Source organism: Perognathus longimembris, chromosome 19 (genome assembly GCF_023159225.1).
Source record: "Perognathus longimembris pacificus isolate PPM17 chromosome 19, ASM2315922v1, whole genome shotgun sequence".
Classification (NCBI taxonomy): domain Eukaryota; kingdom Metazoa; phylum Chordata; class Mammalia; order Rodentia; family Heteromyidae; genus Perognathus; species Perognathus longimembris.
In genome coordinates this window covers 45,591,121-45,600,488 of record NC_063179.1, presented here as the reverse complement: position 1 = coordinate 45,600,488, position 9,368 = coordinate 45,591,121, and positions in this window count along the sequence as shown.

The following is a 9,368-nucleotide window of genomic DNA, read 5'->3' as shown; positions in this document are numbered from 1 at the left end:
CCAGCAGCGAAATGAGTGCTGAGAATGACATGTGCATGTATGTTGCAAACAAGGCTGGTAAGACTTCCTGACGGATGGATGTGGGGGGAGAGAGAGAGAGAGAGAGACAGAGAGACACAGAGAGAGAGAGAGAGAGAGACAGACACACACACACACACACACAGAGGTTATTACTGTATCACTATGATTTTAGCCCCTAAACAACTGGAAAGCAGACTGAAGACTAAATGGAGAGTTCTGTCTGGAACTCCAACCCCAAACATCTTAATTCTCTAAAGCCCCTGTGACGCCCTGACCTTTCTAAGCAGCTGCGTGGGGTGTCGCCCGTCCTCCCTGGCGTCGGGTCCTCCCTGTGGGCGCACGCCCTCTCCCCGTGCCCCCTGGAGGGCGTCGGGTCCTCCCTGCGGGCGCACGCCCTCTCCCCGTGCCCCCTGGAGGGCGTCGGGTCCTCCCTGTGGGCGCACGCCCTCTCCCCGTGCCCCCTGGAGGGCGTCGGGTCCTCCCTGTGGGCGCACGCCCTCTCCCCGTGCCCCCTGGAGGGCGTCGGGTCCTCCCTGCGGGCGCACGCCCTCTCCCCGTGCCCCCTGGAGGGCGTCGGGTCCTCCCTGGAGGGCGTCGGGTCCTCCCTGGAGGGCGTCGGGTCCTCCCTGCGGGCGCACGCCCTCTCCCCGTGCCCCTGTGCTGGGGGGCCTGGCCCCCCTCCGGGCGGAGCCGCCTCGCCTGCCGTCCACCGCCGCCCCCCCCCCCCCCGTCGTGCGCAGCGGGGACCCCGCGCCGGGGCGTTTTTCTGGCCTCGGCTGGGGCGGGCGCCGCGTCCTCGGCTCCCGGGTCCCGGGTGGGGCGGGCGCCGCGTCCTGGGCTCCCGGGTCCCGGGTGGGGCGGGCGCCGCGTCCTCGGCTCCCGGGTCCCGGGTGGGGCGGGCGCCGCGTCCTCGGCTCCCGGGTCCCGGGTGGGGCGGGCGCCGCGTCCTCGGCTCCCGGGTCGCGGGTGGGGCGGGCGCCGCGTCCTGGGCTCCCGGGTCCCGGGTGGGGCGGGCGCCGCGTCCTCGGCTCCCGGCCGCGCGCCCTGGGAACCCAAAGCCCCCGAGGGCTGAAGGTAAAGTCCGCTCCGCTCAGTCACCAGCCCCGCGCCCGGCGCCCTCACGCGCCCCCCCCCCCCCCCCCCGGGGCCCAGACGCCCCAGTAACCCCTCGCTCGGAGTTCCCGCCCTGCCCGCGTCCCGGGGTCCCCCGCCCGCGGGGGCGGCTGGGTCTGACAGGTGCCGTCGGGGCTGGAAAGGCCTGGCTGGCTTCACCCGGGGACGGGGGGGGGGGGAGGGCTCCCCACGGGCCCCGAGGGCCGCGCGGGGGCTGCGCGCGCTCCCCAGGCCGCCCCACGACGCCATCTGCCGGCAAACGGCTGGTGAGGGAGAAGGAGACGCCCCCCCTCCTCCCAAAGCGGCCCTCGCCCCCCAGCTCCCCGTCCACATCCCCTGCGAGTGGCCTCCAGTGACAGGCCTGGGGGGGGGGGAAGATTTGGGGATGCAAGTCAGATACAAGGGGCTCCCCGTTACCTCCCCAAATACAAGGGGCTCCCCGTGACCTTTCCAGATACAAGGGGGCTCCCCCGTGACCTTTCCAGATACAAGGGGGGCTCCCCCATGACCTTTCCAGATACAAGGGGGGCTCCCCCGTGACCTTTCCAGATACAAGGGGGGCTCCCCCGTGACCTCCCCAGATACAAGGGGGCTCCCCCGTGACCTTTCCAGATACAAGGGGGGCTCCCCCGTGACCTTTCCCAAGCGCTCACGACCCGGGCTGAGCCGCGCCCGCCTTGGCCAAACGCGCAGGGCGCATGCTCAGCCCGCACAGGCTCCCCGCGCGCACCCCACGCGGCCCGCAGGTGACCAGGTCCACGGGCATCGCGGCGCGCACCCCACGCGGCCCGCAGGTGACCAGGTCCACGGGCATCGCGGCGCGCACCCCACGCGGCCCGCAGGTGACCAGGTCCACGGGCATCGCGGCGCGCACCCCACGCGGCCCGCAGGTGACCAGGTCCACGGGCATCGCGGCGCGCACCCCACGCGGCCCGCAGGTGACCAGGTCCACAGGCAACGCCATGCGCACCCCACGCGGCCCGCAGGTGACCAGGTCCACAGGCAACGCCATGCGCACCCCACGCGGCCCGCAGGTGACCAGGTCCACGGGCAACGCGGCGCGCACCCCACGCGGCCCGCAGGTGACCAGGTCCACGGGCATCGCGGCGCGCACCCCACGCGGCCCGCAGGTGACCAGGTCCACGGGCATCGCGGCGCGCACCCCACGCGGCCCGCAGGTGACCAGGTCCACGCGCAACGCCATGCGCACCCCACGCGGCCCGCAGGTGACCAGGTCCACGGGCAACGCCATGCGCACCCCACGCGGCCCGCAGGTGACCAGGTCCACGCGCAACGCCATGCGCACCCCACGCGGCCCGCAGGTGACCAGGTCCACGCGCAACGCCATGCGCACCCCACGCGGCCCGCAGGTGACCAGGTCCACGGGCAACGCCATGCGCACCCCACGCGGCCCGCAGGTGACCAGGTCCACGCGCAACGCCATGCTCACCCCACGCGGCCCGCAGGTGACCAGGTCCACGGGCAACGCGGCGCGCACCCCACGCGGCCCGCAGGTGACCAGGTCCACGGGCAACGCCATGCGCACCCCACGCGGCCCGCAGGTGACCAGGTCCACGCGCAACGCCATGCGCACCCCACGCGGCCCGCAGGTGACCAGGTCCGCGGCTGCTCGCCTGCTTTCTGAAAGCGGGTGCAGGAAGCCCCCGCATTTCCTCACCTGTTCTTCGGCGGGTAAGAAGGCGGGAGGGACCCGCAGCGGCAGGTGGGGGGCCGGGTCTCTGGTGGCCGCGCTTTCTCCAGGGCCGCGCAGGCCGCCGGAGAGCTGAGGCGTCTGGAAGCTTCCGGGGAGGGAAGCCCCTCCAGGCGGCTCCTCCTCCCGTGTGCTGGGGCGGCCGAGGCGGTGGAAACCGCGGTCGCTGCAGCCCCGCTGCGCTGTGACCAGGGGCAGGAAGCCTGCACTGACCGCGAGCCAGGCTCCAAGGGCCGGCAAACCTGGTCTGGAAGGTGCTGAACGCTATTCATCAAAAGGCCCAAAGAAAATGAGGGCGGAGGTCACAAACAGGATGAGAAACGTACGCACTGCCTTCCGTGTGAAGCTGTAAACCGCTCTGTACATCACTTTGACAACAAAGAAATAAAGAGAATTTGCACATTTAGGAAAAGACCCAAAGAGTGCAAGCGTGTGCACTATTCCTCTGCTCTGATAAGAAGTGCATATATACGTATATGTACATATACACGTACAGTTGCATACACACGCATATATATTTGCAAGTAAGGGAAAGCTTTTGAAAGGCTCGTCATAAAAATGGTATCGTGTGTGTGTTTATGAAAATGGTATCATGTGTGTGTGTGTGTGTGTGTGTGTTTTCTCAAAACCAGGACGCTACCACTTGAGTCAGGAATCCACTTCTGACTTTCGGATAGTTAATTGGCAACACGAGTCTCATGGATTCTCATTCCTGGGCTGGCTTTGAACTGTGATCCTCAGATTTCAGACTCCTGAGTAGCTAGGTTTACAGGCCTGAGACATTGGCATCAAACTTGTGCTTGTTGATTGTATTTAGCGTTTTGTTTTGTTAGTCCTGAGGCCTGAACTCGAGGCCTAGGCACTATCCCTGAGGTTCTTTTGCTCAAGGCTATCATTCTACCACTTTGAACCACAGCCCCACTTCTGGTTTTTAGGTGATTAACCGGAGACCAGAGTCTCAGGGACTCTCCTGCCCCGGACGGGCTTTGAACTGTGATCCTCAGATCTTAGCTTCCTGAGTAGCTAGGATTACTGGCACGAGCTACTAGCACCTGGTTCTTATGCTTGTTTTCAAGGAGATGAACTGAGGGAGGACTGTGAGAGGGAGACTTTCCCCTTAATACACAGTTCTGTGAATCATTTTTGATCATAGACTTATTCTTATTTTAATAAGAAAAAAAGTTATAGTTGTCAATCATAACTGGGCAGCACTGGTCATTTAGACTTCCTTAGGAGACAAGACCTGCATGGATATATTTACACCTCATTCAAGTTTCTTAGCATTCAAGGGGTGAACACGGCTAGAGCTCCCTGAGGCTTAACACCCCTGAGCCCCAGTTCTATTATTTTAAATCGTGTTGATCTGGGATGGGATGAAGCAGGATAGCTGGTTTCACAATGTCCTTCTTTCAGGAGTGACATCCATGCATTGTTTTCATAACCTGATTTATGGAATTGAAACCTTTTTGTACAACTGTAGTAAATAATAATGATGATGGTGATGATACCCAAACTTTCCTTTTTTAAAATATCTAGAAGCATGGAGGAGCTCTTGTGACTCAGGTCTGTAATCCTAGCTATTCAGGAGGCTATGAACTGAGGATTGTGGTTCAAAGTCAGGCTAGACAGAAAAGTCTATGAGGCTCCTTATCTCCAATTAACCAGCAAAAAACTGGAAGTGGAGTTGTAACTCAAGTGGTAGAGAGCCAGCCTTGAGTGAAAAAGGCAAGCAAAAGTGGGAAGCCCTGATTTTAAACCCCAGTACTGATATACACACAAGTATTGTCTGGAAGAAGATAGCAAGCGAGGAAGGTGTTCATAGACAATGTCAGAGAAATATGAAGATACCTGTATACATTCCCCAGGCTGAGAGACACACTCTATTTTGAATTGGTTTGGGCTTTGTTAGGAAAACTAGGCCATTTGATTTTTATGACCTCAGAAACTCTTCAAAACCCCAAGAAGGCAATTACTGTCCGTTTTGTTTACAACTCCTAATACTCAAGGCAGACGTTTAGTAGGCTCCATGCAGTAGAACTCTTCAGAGAACACAGGGATGCCTTGTATAATCAGTGCGATCAATAGATTTACTTATTTTGTAGAGCTTAGGACGTAGTCTTGACAATGCTGTAAATGATCCCAGAGATAGATGCCTGTTTGCTTTCTTGCTCTCCTGTGTATTGTGGGATGCTACTGTTGTTCCCTATTTAGTACAAGAACCCATAACAAGATATGTTTTCCCCCAAATGACCCCAGTCCGCAGAACTTGAAGGAACTACAATATTCCTAGGGGAATTCCTGCGGTGTGTTTCAAGTATCCGCTTTGTGGCTTTGCCTCTTACCCCTTTTGGAGCAATTAGCCCCTCTGCACCGTTCTTCGTGGTTGGTCACGGGTGAATTGTGGACCACTGTGGTCGTGGTGTAAGGAGAGAGAAAACCTCACAGGCTCTCTGGGTACCTAGCCACTGACCAGAACCCCACGCTTAGCACTCACAGGAAGGGGGTCCCCTGACACCGTTCTCTCGGGTATGTCATGATTTCCTGATGGGACGTCGGTGGAGTTTTCCTTTGGAAGCCGAGCTTTGCTTGTGTCTGCTCCCACGGGGGGGGGGGGGGGGCGACGCTGCCCAGGAATGTGTGCCCCGGGTCTGCACATCACGAAAGTCATCAGGAATAGCGGGCAGTCTGGTTTCCTGCTGTGCTGCTACCAGGTGCTCCCAATCTCGTTCCCAGAGGGGCACGCAGCTCTGGTCCATTGCTTCCTTCGCAAATATCCCGTCCTACTGGCTTCCCATCCTGGAATGAGGACGATCTTTCATGGGCTCCACTTTAGAACTGGGACTAGGAATGAAGCAATGTTCTCTGTCTCTGACTTTGCAGTACTGGGATGAAGGCCCCTAAGAGGGTCCTGGGTCCTATCGATTTGAAAGCTTTGAAGCTACTGTGGTTTATAATTGGTAAATGAGACTGTGGTGTGTGTGTGTGTGCGTGTGTGTGTGTGCATGAGAGAGACAGAGGCAGAGAGACACAGACAGAGGCAGAGAAATAGAGATATAGAAGGATAGGCCATGGGAATATTTTCTTGGGTTTCTCTGCAGAAGGTATGTGTTGAAAACCGTCGTCCTCTATTTTGGATAGTTGTTACACTGATTACACATGTATGATAGTGTGCAGCTCTGCGCTGTCAGGAGGAGAGAGACCTGGTTTTCGGCTCAGCACCTCCCTGACACGCGTGTGATGTGTGACACAACTGTCTCACCATCACCCAGAGAGCGACGCCCCTGTCCTCCAACCCCTGCGCACGTCTCCCAGCTGCTGTGACATGACTTCTAATGACTCTATGCAGTGGATGTAGCGGCAGCGCGTCCTGTTTGCTTTCTGATGGGATTGTGAAGGTCTCAGCCTATTTTGTGCTACTGGAACGGGACACACACTCTGGATAACTCACGCCAAGGAATGGCTTGCTGATGCAGCCTGCCAAGTCCAAGGTCAGGGAGCGGCGGAGGGCAAAGGCGTTCCCGCCGAGTCCTGACATGACTGCGTGACGGAGGGTCTCCCCGGAGCCTACGACCAGTGTCCTCATGAGCCGCTGTCTCCTCTTCATGCTCCCATCTCCCCACATAGGCGCGTGAGGGGTTAGGTTGCCCGCACGTGAATTCAGGGAGGCACATACAACCATAGCGTATTATTTTTTTTCTTAAATGTCTGATGGAACTCTTTGGAAAAGTTATGTGAGCCCTTGACTCTCTTTGTGGTAGTGTCTTTAATCACAAACTGAATTTCCTCAATGTATCACATCAATAATAAAATGAATAAGTTCTGTAGTCGGTCACATTGCAGCACTGGAGTTTTGTATTCATTGTCGTGCTTTGGTGAGTGGCATCGTTCAGGAATTTCTCCATTTCATTTACATTGTCAAATGTATTCCTATTTTTTCATGATTACATGCCATTATTGTCCTTTGCCTAGTGGCTATCGACGGTGTACTATTTGCCCCGCTCTTCGTCTGTTTGGTGGCAACTTGTATTTTCTGCTGTTTTCCTTTGGTTTATCTTTCTAGAGATTTTTCAATGTTTACTAATGTTTTAAAACACCGAGGTTTTACTGTTTGATTATGCTCTTAGTTTGCTTGTGGCTTGTTTTAGTTTATTACATGAGAGATCGTCTATACAGTGGTAAGAGGAGATAGTAATAGCGAGTGACAATTAAGAGTTAACATTCATTTACTTACTGAACTTCCCGCAGGGCCGAGTTTGAGGTTATGTGCTCCAGTTAATCGCTCATCCCCGCGCTTCCGTGCTAGTTTCCTTTTAGGTTACGAATATTCCCAGGATGAACTGGAGGCTTGGATCTGACTTGCCCAAGGTCACACAGGACTGTGGAGCCTGGGAACGCTGCATTTTCCATTACACGATGTCATCTCTCTGCAGGACTCCCAGAGTTCCTCGCCAACCCGAGGGGCTCACTCTTGTTTCTGGGTTGTGTGCCTAGCTTGGCAGCTTCACTCATGGGCCTCCCTGACAGAACGTTCTCCCCTTCCCTCCTCAGAGCTTATCTTTCCGACGTTAAACCTCTGCTAAACCCCTCCTCAAAGCCATCACTACCTGAAAGTTACCACAGCAGGGGTGCACCCATTACAAGTCTGCAGAGGACAGTTTAAAACAGCCTGGGTAGCCATGTACTTGACAGGTGCTGGGTGCTTCCCTTGTTGCCATGAGCACGCAGGAGGGCCGGGCCTCAGAGGCTCATGCCTGTAATTCTAGCTGGTTGGGAGGCTGAGATATGAAGACTGTGGTTCAGAGTTAGCCAGGGCAAGAAAGTTCAGAAGACTCTTACCTCCAATGAAGCACCAAAAAAGCCAGAAGTGGCTTCTGTGGTAGAACACTAACTTGGAGCAAAAAAGCCCAGAGACTGTACCCAAGCTCTGTGTTCAAACCCCAGGGCTGGCACCAACCAACCAAAGATACTAAACCAACGTGAGAAGAAAGTTATCCCTCTAGGTCCGCATAATGAGAGAGAAGCAGGCTTGAACTCATGCTCTCTTTTTCCAATGCCAAATTCTTCTTATACCTAGCCATCTCCTTCCTGTTTACACCACAGAGCAAAGAGAATAAGATTAAAGTGTAAACTATGCAAACTTTGTTTATAGTATCAACATTGCAATTACTAAATGCCTCTATTACTTTCATGTTTGGAGATTAATACTAGTATTTTTTCTTTGTGCTTCCTGGTAGAAGGGAAAATAGAAGGAGAGAAGAAAGAAAGAGAGACTTGCTCATTTAAATATAACAATACCAAATAGGATGGGAAACTGTTCTGCAAATTAAGAAGTCAGTCTGTAAGTCAGTGAAAAATGTGTGAAATCATTGACATTCCATTTCAAAATGACCTAAACAATGATCACTTGAAACCGCAAGAAGGCTGGCATGACTGCATAGGAACCACATTGTATTCTACCTCACCCCCTTAGGGCATAGGTCCTAAATTCTGATCTGAAAATAAGTCCACCTGTTTATAAAAACAACCCATTTGATCAGAAGGCTCTGATACTGTGTGTCTTCAATGCAATATACGCATCAGCAGGTATCTCTATCCCTCCCCCCCAGCCCCCCCGCACCCCGTTTTTTTTGGATCAATTGTAGGGCTTGCAATCAGGATTTGGGCTCTTTCCTCGTGCTTTTTGCTCAAGGTAAGTGCTCTCTCGCTTTGAACAACAGCTCTACTTATAGTTTTCTGGTGGTCGATGGGAGATAAGGGTCTTTGGCTCTCCAACTTCCTTGCCCAGGCTGGTTTCGAACAGTGATCTCAGATCTCAGCCCCGAGTCGCTAGGATCGCTGGTAGTGTGGGAAGTAGAGCTGACTCCATCTTGACTAGGGAACTGTGGTAGGGAATGTGGGGGGCAGTGGAGCTGACTCCATCTTGACTAGGGAACTGTGGTAGGGAATGTGGGGGGCAGTGGAGCTGACTCCATCTTGACTAGGGAACCGTGGTAGGGAATGTGGGGGGGCAGTGGAGCTGACTCCATCTTGATGAAGGGAACCGTGGTAGGGAATGTGGGGGGCAGTGGAGCGGACTCCATCTTGATGAAGGGAACCGTGGTAGGGAATGTGGGGGGCAGTGGAGCGGACTCCATCTTGATGAAGGGAACCGTGGTAGGGAATGTGGGGGGCAGTGGAGCGGACTCCATCTTGATGAAGGGAACCGTGGTAGGGAATGTGGGGGGCAGTGGAGCGGACTCCATCTTGATGAAGGGAACCGTGGTAGGGAATGTGGGGGGCAGTGGAGCGGACTCCATCTTGACTAGGGAACCGTGGTAGGGAATGTGGGGGGCAGTGGAGCGGACTCCATCTTGACTAGGGAACCAAGGTAGGGAATGTGGGGGGCAGTGGAGCGACTCCATCTTGATGAAGGGAACCGTGGTAGGGAATGTGGGGGGCAGTGGAGCGACTCCATCTTGATGAAGGGAACCATGGTAGGGAATGTGGGGGGCAGTGGAGCTGACTCCATCTTGATGAAGGGAAC